Source organism: Piliocolobus tephrosceles, chromosome 4 (genome assembly GCF_002776525.5).
Source record: "Piliocolobus tephrosceles isolate RC106 chromosome 4, ASM277652v3, whole genome shotgun sequence".
Classification (NCBI taxonomy): domain Eukaryota; kingdom Metazoa; phylum Chordata; class Mammalia; order Primates; family Cercopithecidae; genus Piliocolobus; species Piliocolobus tephrosceles.
In genome coordinates, this window is record NC_045437.1 from 43,571,676 (window position 1) to 43,593,631 (window position 21,956).

Consider the following 21,956-nt stretch of genomic DNA (forward strand, 5'->3'; position numbering starts at 1 on the left):
AGTTCCTGAATGAGAAAATGAGAAGTTGGAAATAGCAATATTCAAGTATTACTAATAATGTGACCTTAGATGTATCAGATTGGTGAGGCATGTATGCATTGTATTATGCTATTCTACAATGGGGCACAATGACAAATGCTTAAATCAAAGATGAATGAGAACTGTGCTGATGACAACTGAAAGCATTTATTGAAAGACTGCTGAAATAGATCAGCACTTTGCCATATAACCTATCCTCTTAGCCAAATTTAGGCATCCAGATCACTCAATTATTTATATATGTATTAAAATGTCAAAATCAAAGTACTGGTTCAATCACTTGGGCATTCAGAAATATTCATTAGGCATCTGTTATGTCTGTGGGATGGTACTAGGCAATGGTGATGAAATGGTGGATTAGGATGGACAAGATCTCCGTTTCTTCCTGGGGATTATTTGCTGGTAGAGAATATACAGCATAAAATGAATAAATAAGTTGATAAACCTTGAAACTGGTAGTGTGAGGAAAATAAAAAGTGTTTTTTAATAGAGAATATTAAGAAACATGAAAATGAGAAGAAGCCAGACATGTGAGGAGTGTTCTAGACAATGAGCACAGTAAACACAAAAACACTGGCAGGAAAGAGAAAGTTCAAGGCACTTGGAAAAGACCAGTGTGGCTGGAACATGGTATGTAAACAGTGAAGCTGCTAGATATAAGATTGCAGATGTTGATAGAGGTTAAGTCAATCATGACCTAATAGGTCATGGTGAGGATATTGAGTTTTTAACCTAAAGGTAATGGGAAAAAAGGAAGAGTTTTTGTTTTTTTGTTTTGGGGTTTTATTTATTTACTTTTAGAGGCAACAAGGTTTCATTATGTTACCCAGGCTGGTCTCAAATTCCTGAGCTCAAGTGATCCTCTTGCCTCAGCCTCCCAATGTGCTGGGCTTACAGATGTGAGCACCACACCTGGCAAAAGGAAGGTTTTAAGCAGAGCGGCGAAATGAATTGAAAGAGAAGTAACCAGTTAGGAGGCTATTATCATAAACCAAGCAAGGAATAATAGTGACCTGGGAAGGCAATGGTAGAGATGCAGAGTAGTAAATGAATTTGCGGAATATTCTGCAGATAGACTCAACAGGATTTACTGTGCTGATTACTCTGAATTTCTATCTTTTTTTCTTTTTTTAAAGACACAGGATTTCACTGTGTTGTCCAGGTTGGGGTGCAGTGGCTAATCACAGGCACAGTCATTGTGCACTATAGCCTAGAATTTCTAGGCTCAAGTGATATTCCTCCTCAGCATCTTGAGGGCTCTGTATTTCTTGCATTGCAAATGGGTGAATACAGGATACTGGAGATTAATCAGGTTTAAGATTTAAAGTCAAGAGGTCGTCAGTATACATATTTTTTGAAGTACCTTTATTATATCACAGCTATTAAGTAGGCACCAGAACACAATGATAGTATCATCCACCTTGTGTTAGCCTTTCCAGAGAAGATTTAGTTTTTTGACAGTCTGCATTGTGTATCAGCTTCATTCATGTTTGCATTAACTCAAGAGAAAAGATAGATGGATGTCTCAGCTCTTAGTTTCTAGTCCTCTGTCATGACTGCTTTTTATTTCTATGTGACAACTATCCCCTTATTGAGTGGCTTAAAACAACAACCATCTTTTTGTATTGCCCTAATTCTGTGGCTGAGGAATTTAGGTAGAACTCGAATCTGTTTCTTATGGTATCAAATGAGGGCACTCATAATATTCAATTAATAGGCTGGTCTGTAGAGTCTAAGATAACTTTATTCACTTGTTTGTTACCTTGGCAAGAATGACTGGGATGGCTGGACTCAGCTGGGACTGCCTACTTCAATGCCTTCAGGTAGCCAATCTAGCATGGCAATTTCAGAATAGTTATACTTCTTATATGGAGGTTAGCCGCCCCCAGAGTGATCATCTCAAGAAAACTTGGCAGAGACCGCAAGACCTTTTGTAGCCTAGTCTTGGAAGTCATATACCATCACTTCTTCCTCCTCTACTGGTTGAAACAGCACAAGGATTCTCAGAGTCAGAAAAAGGGACATAGACTCTACCTCTAGATGCAAGGAGACACAAAGAAATCATGACCATTTTTAACAACTGCCACACTATTATAAACATATTTCTTAGATGATTCTGTGGTGCTGTAACAGAATACATGAAACTGGCTAATTCCTAAAGAACACAGATTTGCTTCTTACAGTTCTAGAGGCTGAGAAGTCCAAGGTTGAGGGACTACATCTGGCTAGGGTCTTCTTGCTACATCATTCAATGGCAGAAGGTAGAAGAGCAAGTGATCATGGTCAAGAGAGAGTGCAAGAGATCAAACATGTAGTCTCAATCCCTTTTATAATAAACATTAATCTATTTATCTAGACACCTCCCATTAGGACCCATCTCCCAAAACTGTTGCATTGGGGATTAAGTTTCCAACACATGCTTTCTGGGACACCTTCAAATTATAGCACTTCCAAATCTTGTATGTTCTAGTAGAATAGTTATTTAAGTTATTTTTAGTTTCTGAGCTTCTTAGAAAAAGGCAAGTTCATCACTTTGAAGTGTACATTAACTCAATAAGTAGAAAGATGATGAGGCAAAGAATAAAATCAAGTAAGTTTTCTAGTGCTAAGGATCTTAACTAGGGAGGATTCTCTTGATAACGTCACGTCTTCTAAAGGAAGAAAATTATAAAGGCAGAAACATAGGCCTGAAAATAAGAAAACCTGTGGTTTTTATTCAGGCCTTTAGTTTGGCTGGTTAGAACACATCAGTATCCAAAAGGTTTAATTTGTAAGTAAGACAATGCAATTCTGTTTAATAAAAAGCAAGTTGTTCCATTTTTCATTTGTGGGGTGGTTTGCATAGCATGCTGGTTAATTTTGTGTATTAACTTGGCATCCAAATATTTGGTCAATCACTAGTCTAAATGTTGCTGTGAAGATTTTTTCTAGATGAGATTAACATTTAAATCAGTAGACTTTGAGTAAAGCAGATTACTCTCCATAATGTGGTGAACCTCAACCACAATGAGCCGAAGACCTTAAGAGTAAAAAGGAGGAGGTCTGGAATTCTGCCTCCATACTATCTTTAGACTAAAGCTGAAATGTCAACTTTTCCTTGGGTTTCTAGCCTGCTGGCCTACCTTGCAGATTTTGCACTTGCCAGCCTTTACAATCATATAAGCCAAATCATTAAAATAACTCCCTCCCCTTATCTACAAACACACGTGCACACACACATACACCATACCTCTCTTTCTACACACACATTCACACACACATGCAGACACATGTATACATCCTCTAGGTTCTGTTTTTCTGCATAACTCTAATACACATAGTTACAGTTGTTCTGTATGTCTGACTGTATCCCTAACCTCAACTAACTATCCAATGAATAAATGTATGACCAAAGACAGTGTAGGGAAACTTCCCAGTAGCATTTGAAAAACAATCAGTGAATTGGCTTTATTGTAAATATGAAAGTCAGCAGCCTCTTTCTGTCCTATAGGGATTAATATCTAAGCAGAAAAATATAAATTCACGTAATTCAGTAAAATCTGTTTGTTTTTCTTTTAGAACAATGGTTCTCAACTTTGGTATTAGTATCAGCTAGGGAACTTGTTAAAAGATTCCAATGCTTTGAGCCCCACCCCAGACCATTTGCCCCCCATTTCGGGAGGAAAGTGGTGGGCATGTATAGTTGTGCTTCGTTTCCATTGCTGCCATGACTCTAATGTGCAGCTCATCTTGAGAACCACTGATCTAGGCTAAATGTTGCAACATGGCAGCTGTTGGGCTGAAGCTATCTCATTAGTCTATCTTGCTGGGCTAGCTTTGTGTTTTTTGTTTGTTTCTTTCTATGTTTGCTTTTTCAATAATTTGAATTTGAACACTCTGGGGTAGGTACCTACTTTGCCATTCCTGGCTGTTTTACAAAACAACATTGCCTTCCATGTCTCTAGTGGCTTTCAAGGGCATGATTGTTGAATTTTAGACTGCAAAGTATTATCATCAAATATATATTATGACTTTAGGTAGAGGGACTGAGAATAAGGACTTGAAAGTTGGGAAATGCATTTGGCAGGTCATAAGGAGCACATTCAAATCCAGACAGGGTGGATTTCAGGAAAAATTGATTCTGATTCTGATCATTCCAAAAGGCAAGACTTCAAGAAGAATCTGAATGATGAATATAAATTTTGTGTCTTCAGGCATTAGAAGAGCAGACAGATGATACCGTAATTGTTTAGGTGTCTCAAACTGTCTATCTAGTTGTTTTTTCTTGTTAATACTTCAGTATCTTATTAATAATTTCTTATTTTTTATTTGATGCTTCTAAGTTATCATAAGGATCTGTAATCCAGCTTCCTTCCCCCAAAGTATCTCTGCGTTCACTTTTTTTTTTTTTTTTTTTTTTTTTTGAGACGGAGTCTCGCTCTGTCGCCCAGGCTGGAGTGCAGTGGCCCGATCTCAGCTCACTGCAAGCTCCGCCTCCCGGGTTTATGCCATTCTCCTGCCTCAGCCTCCCGAGTAGCTGGGACTATAGGCGCCCGCCATCTCGCCCGGCTAGTTTTTTGTATTTTTTTTAGTAGAGACGGGGTTTCACCGGGTTAGCCAGGATGGTCTAGATCTCCTGACCTCGTGATCCGCCCATCTCGGCCTCCCAAAGTGCTGGGATTACAGGCTTGAGCCACCGCGCCCAGCCTGCGTTCACTGTTTTTAAAATTTGGGATAAAGAACATTTTTAGCTTTAGAGTCACATTTTTTTTTTTTTTTTTTTTTTTAACTTAAATACTCTAGTTACAATGTCCAGAGAACTTTGGTAATTGTTGATTTGGGCAATGATGTCATTGACATTTTATAGCTGAAGTTCTTTTTTTTAAATAATAGCTAACTCCAGACTTTAAGTATTATTTTTGTTGGGGTAATAGAGCTATAAAAGAGGCAAAATCCATCTCTAATTTCAGTCCACTAATGTTAACAGAAGAACTGCCAGAATAAGGATTTTAAAAATCAAACATTTTAGGAGTAGTCCAGACTGTATTGGACAATTGTCACAGATGTTTTCTAGGATTAAATTGGTCCAAGCAATAAAATTTAGCTGGTAAGCGACCTATTTTTGAGTTTTTCCTTCCATCTCATAAGCAAGCTATTGTCATTCATTATTGTTTCCATATAAGAATGCTTTCTAGGAGGTAGTATAGCATTCACAAGTAATTATCTTGGGTGAAATTAACTGAAGTATAAGAGACTGCAATACAGTTTAAAGTAACTTTTTAGTGTACATAAATCAGTGCCATAAAGGCTTAGGTTTTCTGATGATGAAGGTGTCGAATATCCCAAAACAGGATTGTGTCAACTATTAATTTATTCCCCATTCATTATGTAAGTTAAGTCTAATGCAATTGTATTGCAATAATGAACATGTCAATTGTGTTGTCTAAAAGAAAATACATTTTCCATAGGCATATGTGGTTACAAATCCTTCTTAATGTGTAATGGAACTCAAGGAATATTGATAAAATGGCCTAATGAAAAAAGATGTAAAATCTCGGGTAGTTATGACTCTCACAGTTTCTTCATTTGATCACTTATTGCCATTTTGGCAGTAAAATCTATCCAAAAACCTTCTGACGCTCAAAATAACTGAATTAGTGATAGCTTTTAGCTGAACATTGTTCACAGAAGTCTTAGGCATATAGAATTTACCTGAGTCACATCAATACTTGTAGTTAATAGCATTTACCCTTAGCACTGCCTTATTCTATTGCTTATGCTCCAATTTAATCCATGGGGAAAAGCCAAATAAAATACTCTTTGTTTGGAAAAACTTAAAATAATCCTGGAATTCAGTGAGCTCAGGGCAGCCAAGCACAATCAATGGCAGTCAGAACTTTGGTTTGGTTTGCTAGTAGTATCAAATAAATATCATGGCTACAGTTCTTGATATCAGCCCCTTTCCTAGATCTAATGTTGGCAAAAATCCTATCTGCTGTATTTCATTACAAACTAAAAGCACATGGGAATTCTTGGAGGGTTTACTTTATGTTGTTCAATAATCCATATGGACAGAGTCTTAGAAATACTGAAGTGTTTTGCTTTCACTCTTCCTTTATTTAAGTTACTCAGTTTTGTAACTAGCACCTCTTTTCCACGTTTGAATATCTTATAAACACTGTCATCAGGTTCTGGAGCTTTACTATTCTCTTGCCTCTGACAGCTATAATAACCTCTTCAAAACAAAAGAAATAAATAATTCATAACCTGGAAAATGGACCTCTGAGTAATTGAGTTATTCATGTATATTTGAATAGATATTAGGAATTATTAGACCACATTCTATTTTAAGGTATCATTATGATATATAGAAATTAATGTATATTATATGACTCAGAGACCAAGTAACAGTCACTTAAACTTAGGAGTACAACCTTTCCATGAAAGGCTATTTCCCCCCAACTGAGAGTTTTATGAAAGTTTGGCTACAAAACTACTTGGGAATTTATCTGTTTAATCATGATGCATAATGATTAGAAAATTTTCTGAATTTTATTAATATTATAATATATAATTGAAGCATCATGATATGGTATCTTCTTTCTAGCATTATTTAAAATGTATACAATATGGGATTAAGACAAAGTTTCTAAAGTGCACTTATATATTCTATTTTCCTTAAGGAGCAAGTTATTTTAAAAGTGTATGAATAAAAACTGATTATTAAAATTCAAATGAATACATCTTGTCATTGCATTGCAGATTAATACTAATAATTAACTCAAATAACTTCATTTACATAATGTGACTGTACTTTGGGTTTGCCCTTTTCAACATGAAGAATTAATAGGCAAAAAACAACAAAGGAAGAAAAAAAGCATTTGAATAGTGAAGGACTCTAATGTCACTCATATAGAGCATAGTTTAAAGAGTACCCCAGGTGACTCTTTTTTAACATTGCCATTCCACTGCTCCTCACTAGAGACCAAGACTTTCCAAGAAGGAGGTGTTCCCAATTACAAAATAATTTGCCAAGATCCAAAGATGTAAGACTAATATACACCTCTTTCTCATTTTTGGATATTTAAAGTCTTCTTTATGATCTATGCAGGCACATTTTAAGAAGTATTTTCAGCCTGTAATAAAGCAATAACAATATTACTAGCTTAATTAATTATTTCTCAATTAGGATGCAATGGGAAGAATCTCACAGCTGAGCATCAGAATGTCTTATAAAGTTTATTTTAAAATATAATGCTTGATTTCCACCCCTAACATTTCCGATCACTTTTCTGGATGTAAGGAGGGACATCTGTGTTTTTAAAACACTGAAGAGCCAAGGTTGACAGCCACTAGGTTAGATTATGTAGGATACGTATAAGTAAAGAGGTAAGAGATGCATTGAGTTACACATTTTTGTAAAAAGAATAATTGTATTAGCACTGAAAAATATTTTAAAATTAATTATATATATTCATTTTACATCCATATTCATTACAAGAGAAAATACTTTGTGAGACAGATTAAAGGCAAAATGAATTATGTAAAGTTTGCAAATTGAGGGTGGCTCACCATCCCTGGATTCCAGGAGGTAGCAAGGAGGGAAAGGAACAGGGGTTTCTAGCATATTTGCAACATGATCTCATAAGAAAGTTGTGTTGCTGAAGCAAGAAAGCCCAGTGGAAATAGTCTCCTATCTTCAACCATTATGCAAGATGACTCAGGAAGGTGAATTTGGCAGTGTGGAAGAAGGAAATTTTAACAATTTTATATAATAACCACAAATTAATGTTACTAAACATAGTTTATGTTCATTATAATTATTAATATAATTCTGGTCTAAGAAAATTGGAGAGAGATTGTATATAAAGAAAGAACATTAACTAGCTTAGTATACTATATATTCCAGGCTATAACCTATTTAATCTGAATCTTAATCTGAGTCTATTCAAGCAATAGATGGTAGGGAGTTCTAATAAAACTGGTAAATAGACAACATAATATAAAACATGTTATTCTGTGTTGAACAGATCTGTATTTTAAAAGCCAATTTGTAGGGTCATTCTCCATTATCCATTGAAGTAGTTTAATTAAAAACAGCTGAGACAATGACATCACAATAGGCTTATTAGAATAAAATGGAAATATTGAGGCATCCAAGAACACAGTTAAGCAGAGTTCAACTATGACAATCAATGTTCAAGATTGAATTATAAAGAAGCAGGGAGGGGGAAGAAAAATAAACAATCAAATAAACATGCAGGGGACACATCACTTTTCAAGGAAACGTTTGAGGCTAAGCTCATCCAGAAGGGTTGACGCTTCTTTTAAAGCCTCAAAAAAGGGCTTATCCAGCCCAAGGCCAGGTTTCTAACTAGAGGGGTGACTATTAGGACAAAAGAGGTCCAGTCTGAAACTCTCACTGGAAAAGGTCCAACTATAAAAAATGGTGCCACTTCTGCTGCTGCTGATAGATAAAATTTTCTATGCGCCAATCACTATTCCAAGCACTTTACCCATATTAACTGACTTAATCTTCATAACAACGCCATTGGATAGGTACATTATTGTATTTCAGATAAAGAAATGGAGGCATTGGGATTTCATTCATTTACTCATTTAAACATAGTGATGAGAACAGAAAAACGTATAAGAAGTTAACTAACAAAGATAGAAAATATGCTGACACTCCTATTTATGCTTCTTTCATTTGTCCTAACATTTTCTTCAATCAATAATTGAGTACCTATTATTTACCAGAATCCACGTTAAACTCCAGACACACAAAAGATAGATGTTTCATATATGGTTCCTAGTACTCCTGAAGTTTATGGTATTATTAGGGAGACACGTCATCTCACAAATAAATAATATCTCTTTCACTTTCTCTAATAGTTAAATTGAGAACTGAAGGATCAGTAAAAGGTCAGCTCAGGAGGATTGTTAAGTACCTACTTCTCTGTGTCAGTGAATAAAATAATTCCTGCTTGATGTTTTGGCACTGTGAATCGATGTGTTATTTTACTTTTAATGTAATAATTCTTTTGAGACTACACTGTAAAACTCAAAGTAGAAGGCCATGTTTGCTACCAGCAGCAGCATCTCATCCCTGATGACCTCCAAGTAGAGAATAACAAAGTTTTAGGGTTTATCCCAAAACACACCCACATAAACACATGATGGAACAGGTCATAACATCCCTGAGTCTAGCAAGATTTTATAAACCAAATTGTGTTTTTAAAGAAAGTTTTATCCCTTTCGATTCTTTTTAAGTTTTGCTTTGTTTTTTAAACACATATATGTGATTTCCTTACATGTATCAAAATAGTCTTGGAAGAAATTTCTTTCTTTCCCTATTATATGTAAATATTGATGGCACTTTTGTCCAAAGATTTTTTCTTTTTTCTTTTCTAAGTATACACTTGCCAGATAAAATATGGAATGCTCAGTTAAATTTGAACTTTGGGTAAGCAATGATTTTATTTTTACTATAAGTTCCTTTTTATTTGATAAATCTGGTAAAATTAAAGTAGCTTTCATGAACTATCCCCCTCCCTGTTCTATCTACCACCACTTGTCAATTTGTTCAACTTTTAATTTATTTATTCAAGTAATATTTATCAAGTGTCAATTATATGTCAAATATTACTCTAAGCACATGACAGTGTATCAGTGAACAAAACATATACTTCGCTGTAATAGGCATATATTCTGATACAGGAAAGACAAAGGAGAGAAGTCATAATCTCAAACATTTTGAGAAATTAGGGGACAAGAAAAAGCTCTAAAACATTCCTCTCTTTCCCACAGTGAAACAAAGTATCTTCTGACTATAAAACTTACTTGGAATATATAATATAGTTTATTGCCCAGTTAAGATTTTTTTATTACTTTATCTGTAACAAACTGCAATGATCTGTTTTATCATTCAGTCTATTAATCTATCTTTTATTCTTCATATGATCAATGCCTTAAAAAGGGAATAATTTCTCCAATGAACCAACTGAGTTTTGTGCAAAGGAAATTTCTCTTCCCTTTTTCACTCAGTTATTATTGTTAAAGACATTTAAAATTGGATGATGTCTATTGAGATATTTGAGTATAGACTCACTGACCTCTTGGTAGAAAAATGAAAGAGGGGATTGGATTTTAATTATTATGTTCATTTACTGAAACCTAGAATACATTTATTCCAGATGAAAACTTGAGACACGTGGAGCAAAATTAGCAAATATATTCTCAGCTTTATATAATCTATACCCATAAAACTTTACATTTCATTAGCCTGAGAGCGGTGGCTCACGCCTATAATCCCAGCACTTTGGGAGGCCGAGGTGGGTGGATTACCTGAGGTCAGGAGTTCAAGACTAACCTGGCCAACATGGAGAAACCCCATCTCTACTAAAAATACAAAAATTAGCCAGGCATGGTGGCGCATGCCTGTAATCCCAGCTACTCGGGAGGCTGAGGCAGGAGAATCACCTGAACCTGGGAGGCGGAGGTTGCAGTGAGCCAAGATAGCACCATTGCACACCACCCTGGGCAACAAAAGTGAAACTGCATCTCAAAAAACTAAATAACTAAATAAAACATAATGCTCTGTGATCATGTATACATACAAATAAACCCATATCTATAACAGGATACAAAAAGTCACCAGAGAAGCCCTAGGGATTTCATATACAGGACTCAACGACTTTATTCTACATGGCTTGCCCTACTCACTTTTTCTCACATACTTCCCTCTGCCTCACCTGTACATTTGCTTCATGTTGTTACTTGGAAATACATCCCAACTGATTCTGGAAAGTACTTTCTTTTTGTTAACAAGAGGACTTTCTAGAAAAGAGCCCTAGAGTGGGAATCTGATAAACTGGGTTCTAGGCCAGGATCTGCCACTAATTTGTTCTCTCTGTGTTTAAGGTCAAGTTATTTTGTATTTCTAGGCCTCAGTTCCTCATCTGTAAAATGAATAAGATAGAGTTCAAGTCACAGATGAACCAGCTAGCCTAGTCCTCCTAACATTCGATGATTCAAACTCATGTTTATCATCCCTAACAATGAGGTCTCTAAGTCCTGCTTAAAGTACCTTTAGAGATATTCCATTAGACTTACTCCGTATGGGAAAAGTTTTCCATTATTTGAGCCTAAATCCTCCTCCATGTGGTTTCCAATTTTGGTATAATTTTGTCCTCTTGAGTGTCCTAACTCAAAGTTATTCATTGCCTTATTTTTGAAGATAGCTATCCTAATTCTTGTCCCTTCCACTCTTCTCCATCTCAGTTCCAGCCTACCAACTTGAGATAGCTTAACGTTCCTTATGAAATGATTTCAAGTGTTTTGCTCTCTTGGTCACTTCTCCCTGGATTGGGCTGCTTATTACTGGTGCTTAAAGGGCAATACCTACAATAATTAGTAATCACTAATAATTATAGTAGCAATAACAATAACTAACACCTAGCACTTGTTATGTGCTAACCACTGCTTTAAGTGTTTTACATATATAATTGTATGTAATCGTTCCAGCTGCTTTATGAAGTAGTACTGTTATTATTCACATGGAAACTGTAAGCAAGAGAGGTTAAACAACTTGCCAAAGTGTTAATACATGACAGCACAAGCATTTGAATCCAGGGTACTCTGGACTGGAATGTAGAGACTATGCTCTTAATGACTGAGCTATCCTGCATTTTCTAAAATGTATGCTTTTGACATAGTTTGTGTACCACTCAGTTGGCTGGGACTGACATCCTCCTTTCTCTGGACACTATATTTTGATGAATGCAATCAAAGACTTAATTATGTTCCTTCCATGTATGCATATGCTCTATGTGTGTAAACTCCAATTTTTATACTTAACATTTTGATTTTAAGTATCATATACTTTGCTGAAGATAAAGATTATAATGATAAAAATAAGCTGTTCCTTATCAAGTCAGAAAACACATATGTGAATGAGAAACCAAAATATATTGTTGTAAGTACAGTGGCTGAAGTTCACTCACTTCAGAAGATTAATGGGAACATGCAGAAAGTAACTAATTTTTTTAAGATAATAATTAATTACTTTACCAACAAAGTTACATTTGGATATGTTCTTTAAAGATGAACAGGATCATTGGTTAAAGAAAAAAATATTGGCAAAATATTTTGTTTGTATTACTTATCTTTTAAAAACATCTTAAATGTCTTAAAACGTCTTAAAAATGTCTTAAATCTAATCAGGAATTAATTCACATCATGTTCATTAAACATTGCTTCTAATGAACATGATACTAAATGGAAATGTTCATTAGAACATGGAAACTACTATTAAATAAAATGATTGGTCATTTAGGGTCTTCTACAACTTTTAGGTTCATCATGATTTTACAAAGATTCTATCAGTGATCTCTAATTAGTAGGAAATACAGTCTACTTAAATAGAAACATTTGAATCCACTTAGAGAAATTCTATGCTATAATAAAATATTTCTGTCTCTAATAAAATGGTTTTTAAAAGCAATTTTAGGTGACTTACTAAACCTTAATATATTTTAAGATTTATCAATTTACTAATATTATTATTTCAGGCTTAGGTCGCTTTTTTCGTCTTCCTTAGTTATTTCCTTTTATTTAACTTTCTGTGCATATTATTATTTTATTTAATTGATGGGTGTGGGTATATGGAAATTCCCTTCAGGTTTATTTGAGCTTATAAAGTCACTTCTGAAAACTATGACTTATGTCATTGGTTTTGGATTTGAGCCATCTTCTTTGCAGTCCTTGATCCAATAAATCTTAACAGTCTTTCTGCAGCCTCCAAAATTTGCTTTCTTGAAACCCATGTTACATGTCTGACTTCCTGCCATGTTTTCTTTACTCAATTGTGGGTATTCTATGGCCTTTTTACTCAAAGTGTAGTCCATGGACCAGTAGGATGAAATCTCCTGGGTTCTTATTATAAATGTAGTATCTCAGGCCCCCACGCTAGTCCAGTTGAGTCAGAAGGAGCACATTTAAAGGAGCACATTGAGTTAGAAGGAACACATTTAAAAGAACTTCAGATGCTTTGTTAGCACATCGAATCAGAGAAGCACCATTTTAAGATGGCACAGCAGAATCACTTTCTCAAGAGGTCCTCTCATTTCCACCCCTCCAACAAAGTCTTCCTTGACTGTCAGTTTGATGGACTTCTAGGGGAAAGCAATTTACTTCAAGGCAAATGAAGAATCTATCAGGCTTTCAGAGGCTGAGGCAGGAGGACCACCTGATCCCAGGAGTTTGAGACCAGCTTGGGCAACATGGTGAAAACTCATTTCTACAAAAATACAAAAAAAAATTAGCTGTGCAGTGGTAGTGTGCACCCATAGTCCCAGCTACCCAGGAGGCAGAGATGGGAGAATTACCTGAGCCTGGGAGGTCAAGGTTGCAGTGAGCCATGATAGCACCACTATACTTCAGCCTGGGCGACAGAGTGAGAAAAAAAAAAAAGGATGTATCAGATAATTTACTTTTAGAATACTACTAATAAGAGTAGACTAACATTTATATAGGGATTTCTATGTGCAAAGTACACTCTTTGAATTGGCCATCTTATTAAACTCATACTTAATCTTCCTGATATTATCGCAATTGCTATTAGAATTCCCATTTTACAGATGAGGAATTTGAGGTCAACGTAGAGATTATTTTTTTGCTCAACATCACAGATCCTTCCAGAGCCAGGTTCATATTAAGCCTATTTTATTCTAAAATCTGTGCTTGACATGATTATATCAAACTGCCTTTTCCCATGAGAGAATTTAACAGATTACAAGGAAGCTAAAAATTTCCAACACCATGATATTTGTCTTTCTTTTTGGGTCTGTGATCTCTGATTCCTTTACGCTGCTGTAACTGTCACCTGTTAAGATTTGTACCCCATCTCTCATGCACTAAACATCCCCTAGGAAAGTAATCCAAACACTCTCTTGCTGTCAATTGCTTTAATCATGAATTGCTTGCCACAAACTTTTCCACAACATACTAGCTCACCCTTAATCCTTCTGGCTTTGACCACTCCTATTTTCTGTCATGTCTTGATCTTTAAATCTGTCATTCAGTGCTGTTTACCTTTCAACTAAGATCCAGATTCCCTCTCCAACTAGAAGGACTTTACCTTCTTAGGTAGATGCTCTTCTAATAATACCTAGCCTTGGACCCCTATGTTGGGACATTTCTTGACACAGTTTCAGAGTCCAAGCTCATTCTCATTCTAAGAGCAAAAGCAAGACCTTCTTTCAGAAGCTCAGTTATAGAACATTCTTTCTACCATTTCACTTAATTCTCTCTTCTTTTATCTTCATGGAGGTATTTTCTTTCATGATAGCAAAAGCAAAATTGAAGACTTCCACTAAAGCTTATATCTTCATGACATGTGGGTTCCATCTACCTCTTCTTCCAAGTCTTTATTTAAACAAACTACATATTTCATTGTTATGATTATGTATTTCCAATGGCAAATCTTAGTGTTTTACTATATTGAATTATACTCCAAATGTTGCTGATATGCTGAGTTTTGTGTACATAATGGTAATTTGACCTTATTTTTAGTGATTTTTATTAAGAATTTTTTAAAAAATCTGTATCACTTACATAACTTGTTCTATTGTAATGGTTGATGCCCTTCATTGTATCCAGTTTTACAGTTTTAACTGACAATGTTTCCCTCTTCGGAGATTTTGATTTTATAGTATAAATTTGGCAGGCTTCCAAATGATTCTGTGCAATATACTCCAGGTGCTCGTCAGTCTAGCAGAATAATCTCTGGTTCAGCAACCAGATCCTGTTCTGTATTTATTTTAACTAGCTATTATTTTACTAATCTTCTATCTACAAAATCTCCTATCCTAAAATAGAAACATAGATAAGACCACACTACCAGCAAATATTTTAGTTTCCTGCTTAGGGCTTCATAATTTCTTCATAATTCCTAGAAGAAATTCAGATTTCTTCTGTTTATATCATTTATTCCCATTCAACATGATTAGTAAGTGGTGATGAGCCAGATAATTCATAATTTATTTGCTCATCTTCAAACTACCTTTGTTGACTGACTACTTTGTTCCGGGTACAGTAATAGGCCAGTAAATTGATAAGTCCCAGACAACTCTCCATCAAGATTAAGCTATTCATTTCAGTAAGAGAGAACCACTACTGATTGTTCCTGTAAGCACTACAAATGACTATCTCCACTCTATTTCGTTTTTGTAGGTCCCATAACTAAGTTCTTCACATTTCTTAACTCTAGAAGACTCTTCCATATTTTCAAAGAAATAGGGCATACTGCTTCCTTTCCAGAAACTATAGTTCTCTTCCCAAAGGTCCCTCCAATGGATCAAACTTTCTTTCCATTTTTGTTTGTGTAATATTCTGCCATTTGTTGTACTTGATTTGAAATGATTTCCCTCTGCCTTCTCAAAACCTCTTCCCTTTCAATTTCTTGCTGAGGTTGCTTTTCTGTGTTATGCAAGAACCCATTTTCTCCTTCAATGTGGCAAAGAACAAAAATCCATTAATTCTGGTCTTTCAATTTCTCTGAAGGGTTTATCACCTTGCAGTTCCCAAGATAATTTGTGATTACTTCTGCAAAGAAGAGTAACACAGTTTTTATACCAATTATTCCCCTCTCCTGCAGGAAAGCTGTATGAGCAAGCTAGAAGGATAAGGAGCTCTTGTTAGGTTGTCCTACCTAGTGCCTTCTCACCTCTAGACTCTCCATGTGAATTTGGTCATTTTTCATCCCTAGTATGATAGTTTTTAGATGATCAAATACTAGAGTTAGATATCAGATGCAACTGGAAAGTAGAGTAAGGTACCTAACCTTAAAAAAAAAAAAAAAAGGCCGGGCGCGGTGGCTCAAGCCTGTAATCCCAGCACTTTGGGAGGCCGAGAAGGGCGGATCACGAGGTCAGGAGATCTAGACCATCCTGGCTAACACGGTGAAACTCCGTCTCTACTAAAAAATACAAAAAACGAGCCGGGGGAGGTGGTGGGCGCCTGTAGTCCCAGCTACTCCGGAGGCTGTGGCCGGAGAATGGCGTAAAACGAGGGCGGAGGCGGGGGGGGGGGGGCTTGCAGTGAGCTGAGATCCGGCCACTGCACTCCAGCCTGGGCCACAGAGCGAGACTCCGTCTCAAAACAACAACAACAAAAAAAAAACCACAATATTTTCCTCTTTCTTTATTCCTCCTACTTTTCTAGTACCTGTTGCATAAACTTTCAGCCAACCATTAAAAATTCCTTTCAACTCTCAAATGCTATTTTCTAGTGTATGGTGCCTGTTAAACCACTTAAACAACTATGTGATTGAAAATTACACATTCCCAACTGAGAACTGATACCTTAAAAGGAAATTTCACATAGTATAGTAGGTGCTATGGGACATGTCAAAATTATTAAATGTTTAAATACTGAGACACCAGTTTACTGCAATATTTTGTTTTAAAAGTAGAAAATAACCCCTATAAAATCTGAAATAAGATTAACAATATGTGCAACTAAAATTTTTATATGCAAGTCTAGTGGAAATTTGATTCTTCTTTTTGTTTTATGTGGCCTTTTAAACAGAAAAGCTATGAATTCCTTTAGCTTATGTGCTATGCACCCAACTTATAGGTCCAGAGTGTCCACAGCACATCGGGTACTCCTTGGGCTGTTCACAAAGGGCATGCATGATATACAAACCAGCTTCCACAGGATATAGGTAATTCATGAAGCTTTATGTCCATGATCCCCTGAGACAGCTCATTTTTTTTTTAAATGAAAGGAAACGGAAATTACAAAACATCTACATTTGAATAAAATTAAGAATGTAACACAAACTGAGGCCAGCAAAGCTATTTTTTTCATCAGTTGCAGTGTCAAAGAATAACTGGACTGAACTTAGAGTTCTCTGGACCTTTTGTGTCTTAATTTAAAACATTTTCTTTATTTCAAATGAAATAGATTTCCTATGACGTGAAAGGAATAGTTGGGGATGGAAAATTCTAAAGTGTAAGCACTATGGGTTTTACAAAATAGGAAGTGTTTTAAAATTGGCCTAATGGGGACCTACATGTTTGATTGCTACAATTGGAATTGTATTTTATTTAATCAGAAAGGCAACCTAAAATGAGGGCAAATGTTTAATGGTTCAAAATATGTTTCGTGCTTTTAAAAAAGTAGTACCAAATTTTACCCTTAGTTATTAGTGTAGAAATAAGTCCAGGATCAAAGTGTCCCTCCTACCTCCTGTTCAAAGAATCTCCCCACTTGTCGTAGTGTTTTAGTAATATTTGGTTAGAGTTCTCTAGAGTAAATAATGTTTCTTCCCACATGAGAAGATTGAGTCCTGTGTAGGCTAATTGACTTGTCCATGATTACATAAAAAGGGTATTGAAGAAGACTGCACGTCTGTGAGTGTGTGTGTGTCTGTCTGTCTGTCTTGATGTCAGCTAAATTCCCAAAGTTATGGGTAATAGCTATGAGGAACCTCCATATTTTACAGAGTTTCAAGGAGATACCAAACATCATCACCAGAGCTTAAGAAGAGATGGCCAACCTGATTCTTCAACTCTCAATCCTTATAATGACTCCTAGGCTATACAAACAGAAGAGTAGAGCTTAACGAAGAGTGCATTTATATATTTCATGATCTTTAACTTAGAAATAAGTATATTAGCATTTCATCCTCTTTCCTTTCTAGTGAAAGGAGAAGTGCCTGCTCCTCTGCTCAGACAAGAAAGGAATAAGGAATTCCTCAAAGAAACTGAAGGTTTCCTCAGCCATTAAACACTAGCATTTCATTCCTCAGTCTGACATTTACTGAACATAAGAAACTTCTTGGCCTACCTTCTGGTGCATCAGAGTAGATGATGATAAGGAAGCTCTTGGGAGAAATCTCAAGTTAAAGAGCAGATAGAACATACATCCTAGTTTCTGTTTATTCTGGAAAATGTTAACTATGCAAATCAGGTTAAAGCAGCTCCCAATAACAAGATGAGAAGACATGGCATCAGAAGAACAGGATGCCTTCCTATTATCGAACATGAAAATCATACATGACTCTAGGGCCATGGACACTGTGATCAGATATTGGCGATAAGTAGATGTAGTATAATGTAGTCATATGTGAGTCATCTTAAAAAGATTCCACCCAGGAGCATGGCTTGCCAGTATGAATGTCTCTCAATTAAAAGTAGAGGGTATGAAGTATATTTCCAGGAGTAGAAGCTAAAGACAGATAGAGCCAGAGTGCAAGGGATCATGGTGAAATATTGTTTTATTTGTTAAAAATATTTGTTTCCCTACCTGTGATAACACTATACTTTCTGCCATATTGACTTCAGCCTTTTCTGTGTGGCTTGCTTTGCCAATGGGATATAAGCAGAAGTGGCATATAACACTCTCAATTAAAATTTTCTTAAAGTTGTAACCATCTTGTGGTTTCTTCTGTAATGACAGCAGCAGGTCTCAGATAAAGGCTGGTTTCTTCTTTCAAACCCTAGAATAAAGAAGTAGGAGATTGGGAGGCCGAGGTGGGCAGAACATGAGGTCAGGAGACCGAGACCACCTTGGCTAACACAGTGAAACCCCGTCTCTACTAAAAATACAAAAAAATTAGCCAGGTGTGGTGGCGGGCGCCTGTAGTCCCAGCCTGTACTCGGGAGGCTGAGGTAGGAGAATGGCGTGAACCCAGGAGGCGGAGCTTGCAGTGAGCTGAGATCGGGCCACTGAACTCCGGCCTGGGCGACAGAATGAGACTTAGTCTCAAAAAAAAAAAAAAAAAGAAGAAGAAGTAGGAGAAAAGATAAGGTCAACCTGCAGAGGACATGTAATATAAATTAAATCTAAACTTTTGTTATTGTAAGCCACTAAGGCATGGATTTGTTTGTTGTCACTGCAGAATATAGGAAAATACGACTGATACCATCTAGAAAGGGCATTGGTGGGTGAATAATATGGACAATTTCTATGTAGGCCTCTAAATAATCCACAAGTGTATCTCATAAAATAACTTACGTTTGGGTGTCTGCCCATAAAAGTCACACATGGCTGCCTGTCAAGAAGGTAGACATGTAAGACTACTGGCCTTTTTCCTCTAACATTCTTTTCTTTCCTCAACATACAACTGAAAAAACAGATCTAGAGGCAGAAGAGTGAGTCAGAAACAAAGAAAGAAAGTTGTAGAAAGTCAGAAACAAAGAATGAAAGGTGCAAATGAGCACAAGATCACACCATTCTCTTCCTTCTTTAGCAGGGTGGTCCAGGCCTGAAGTTAGAAAGCAGAAAAATATTTTATTTGGATTTGAGATAAGAATTGACATTTGAATTGGATTGGACTAAGCTTTGTAAAAGAAAATCCAGTCTTGGTGACCAAAATGAAACTCTTCATATAATATAAAATCTAGACAACAAAGAGTTCTCTTCAAAATATGATTGATCAGTAGAGAATGGAGATCTGGGCAGAGGTTGGAAAAAGCATTAAAACAGTTTTTCAATTGTACCCTACAGGGTAAACCCATTAGAGTTAGATAGCTTGTTGGTGACAGAAGCTAGGAATCCTAACTCTAAGTACAATAGGATTTTGAACATTTATTTCTTAAAGGATATTTTCTATGGAAATTCTATTAATAACAAAAGGCAACTCAACTTTCAATGGTGAATTATTTGGTAGGCCACAGCATGAAGCACAATAGTGGACAAAACTGTAACACAATTTTCTTAGAACAGAAACCCTAAGTATAATATTTTGTGTGCATTACTACTCTAGGGAGCCAAAGCATACAATTATTGACAGAGAGCTCTACAGCAATGCCAAAAGCTTTTATTTAATAATGTGTTTATAATTTGTTTCTTGCCTAAGTCTAAAAAGGGGTTAATGTGTTTTCTTTAGCACACATACATCTTTTTAACCACACATCTATTTACTGAACGTAGACTGTGTGTGAAGTAGTCTTCCATGTTTCTGTACTCAACATAATACTGAAAGTAAAGAACTTCATATTTGATATGTAAAAACAATAGAGAATAGAAAATTCCAGCAACCTTTGACCTCACAGTAATGCCAGATCTTTGAATCCTGATACATAAAATTTTATTGATGTCTTCACATATTTGTATTCTACAATGACTGTTTTATAAAAGGGTAGTCAATGAAGTGGTTTGAGGCAATGCTCTGCTTTCTACATGGATGTTAATTGAAAGGAAAACACTACAGTTCAAACTACTCTAAGCAGTATTTTAAATACACATGAGTCAAACAAAGCATAGTTCTCAAACTCATACTCACTGTTTATTATGGTTACTATAATTTTAGATTAGTAAAATGTGCAATCTTGGACTTACATTTTTAGGTAAAATAAATAATTAATGATACACTGGTGTTCTTTGTGTATACTCTTTACATTTTTGTTACTGGATTTTCCTTCCAACAGAAGTAAATATACTAAGAAGGAAAGAACACTTCATAGAAGTTAGAAGACCTGAGTTCTAATCTTTCTTAATTCACCAGACAACTACGTGAATTTAGACAAGTTATTTAGCCTATTCAGACCTTAGTAATTTAATCTAAAAATGATTTTAACTAGATAACCTATGCTGTGCTTTCTGACTTGGAATTTTATGATCCCAACTGAACATTAAGTGGAATATTAAAATACAATACAATCAGTTGAGAGTCACAGTGCAAAAAATTCAGCAAGTGGAGTTCACAATTTCCTGAAATTATTATTGTATTTAAATTTCTTTTTAAGGAAATATTATCATGAACTATGACCAGAATTGTGTCTACTAACTGTCACACATATTTGCTAAAATAAATACTAAACAAATATTAAATGAAATACTGTATTGAATAATTTGTCTCTCCTCTTCCACTTGACAATATTGTCTTCTATAGCAGTGCATTTATAGCCAAGGACCTTGTGCAATTACTGAATTTCATTTTAAACTTTAGTGTTACCCACTGCTGTGAGGTGCAGTTTGGTATTAAGCTCTAAACCATAGGTCTGAATTGGAAAGACATTTGATAGGCTAAAATCATTATACTTTATTCCCTTGTCCAATGATTTCCTGCATTGAATGTTCAAAATTTGTGAATCCTGGCCAACAGGACTTTAAAATATGTTTATAACATGTTCTTTCTCCAGCGTGTAAATAAATATCAACTTTGAAGGAAACGTATCATCTGATTAACATCTGATTAAAGTAATAAGAAAAAATTTAGACTTTTAACTATAAAGTAGAACTATAAAAGAATGCATAGAATATCTAGGCACTCTGCTGAAAGAGAGAAAGGGTTTGTGAAGGAGTAAAGACAGGGTGGAAGAATGTCTGGCCTCATTTTTGTATTCAAAATATTTAACTTGCATTGGTGCCAGATGAACAAGTCAAAATCTCTTCCCTTAAAGAATTCAATATACGAGAAATTAGTGAGTGGTCAGGGGAAGTCAGTGAAATTTGGAAGTGTCCTTGTAAACATGACAAAAGAGTGGAGAAAGGATTCCAAGAGAACAGAGAAGATGAAAATCTAACTCTGCCTTGAAATAACTCACAGAAAATGAGATGCCATTGATGCACCATAATGAACAAGTTGAAATCACTCAGTCAATGATGGCACAAAAGCCATTTCAGATAGACGGTCACTAAATACACACACAAAAATAAGAGAAATGAAGTATGGTAGATTAAAAAGCAATAAAAAACAAAAGTAAAGAGGTAAATATGGCGAAGATCATATTAAGTCTTACATATTGTATTATGGCAAGACATTTGCGTTAGAAACCACAAATAACGGGTGCCATTGGAAAATTTAAAAATCTAGAGTGCAAAAATATTATATAATAATTATTGTGTTAGTTTGCTGAAGCTATCATGACAAAGTACTACAAACTGGGTGAATTAAACAACAGAAATTTGTTGTCTTACAGTTCTGG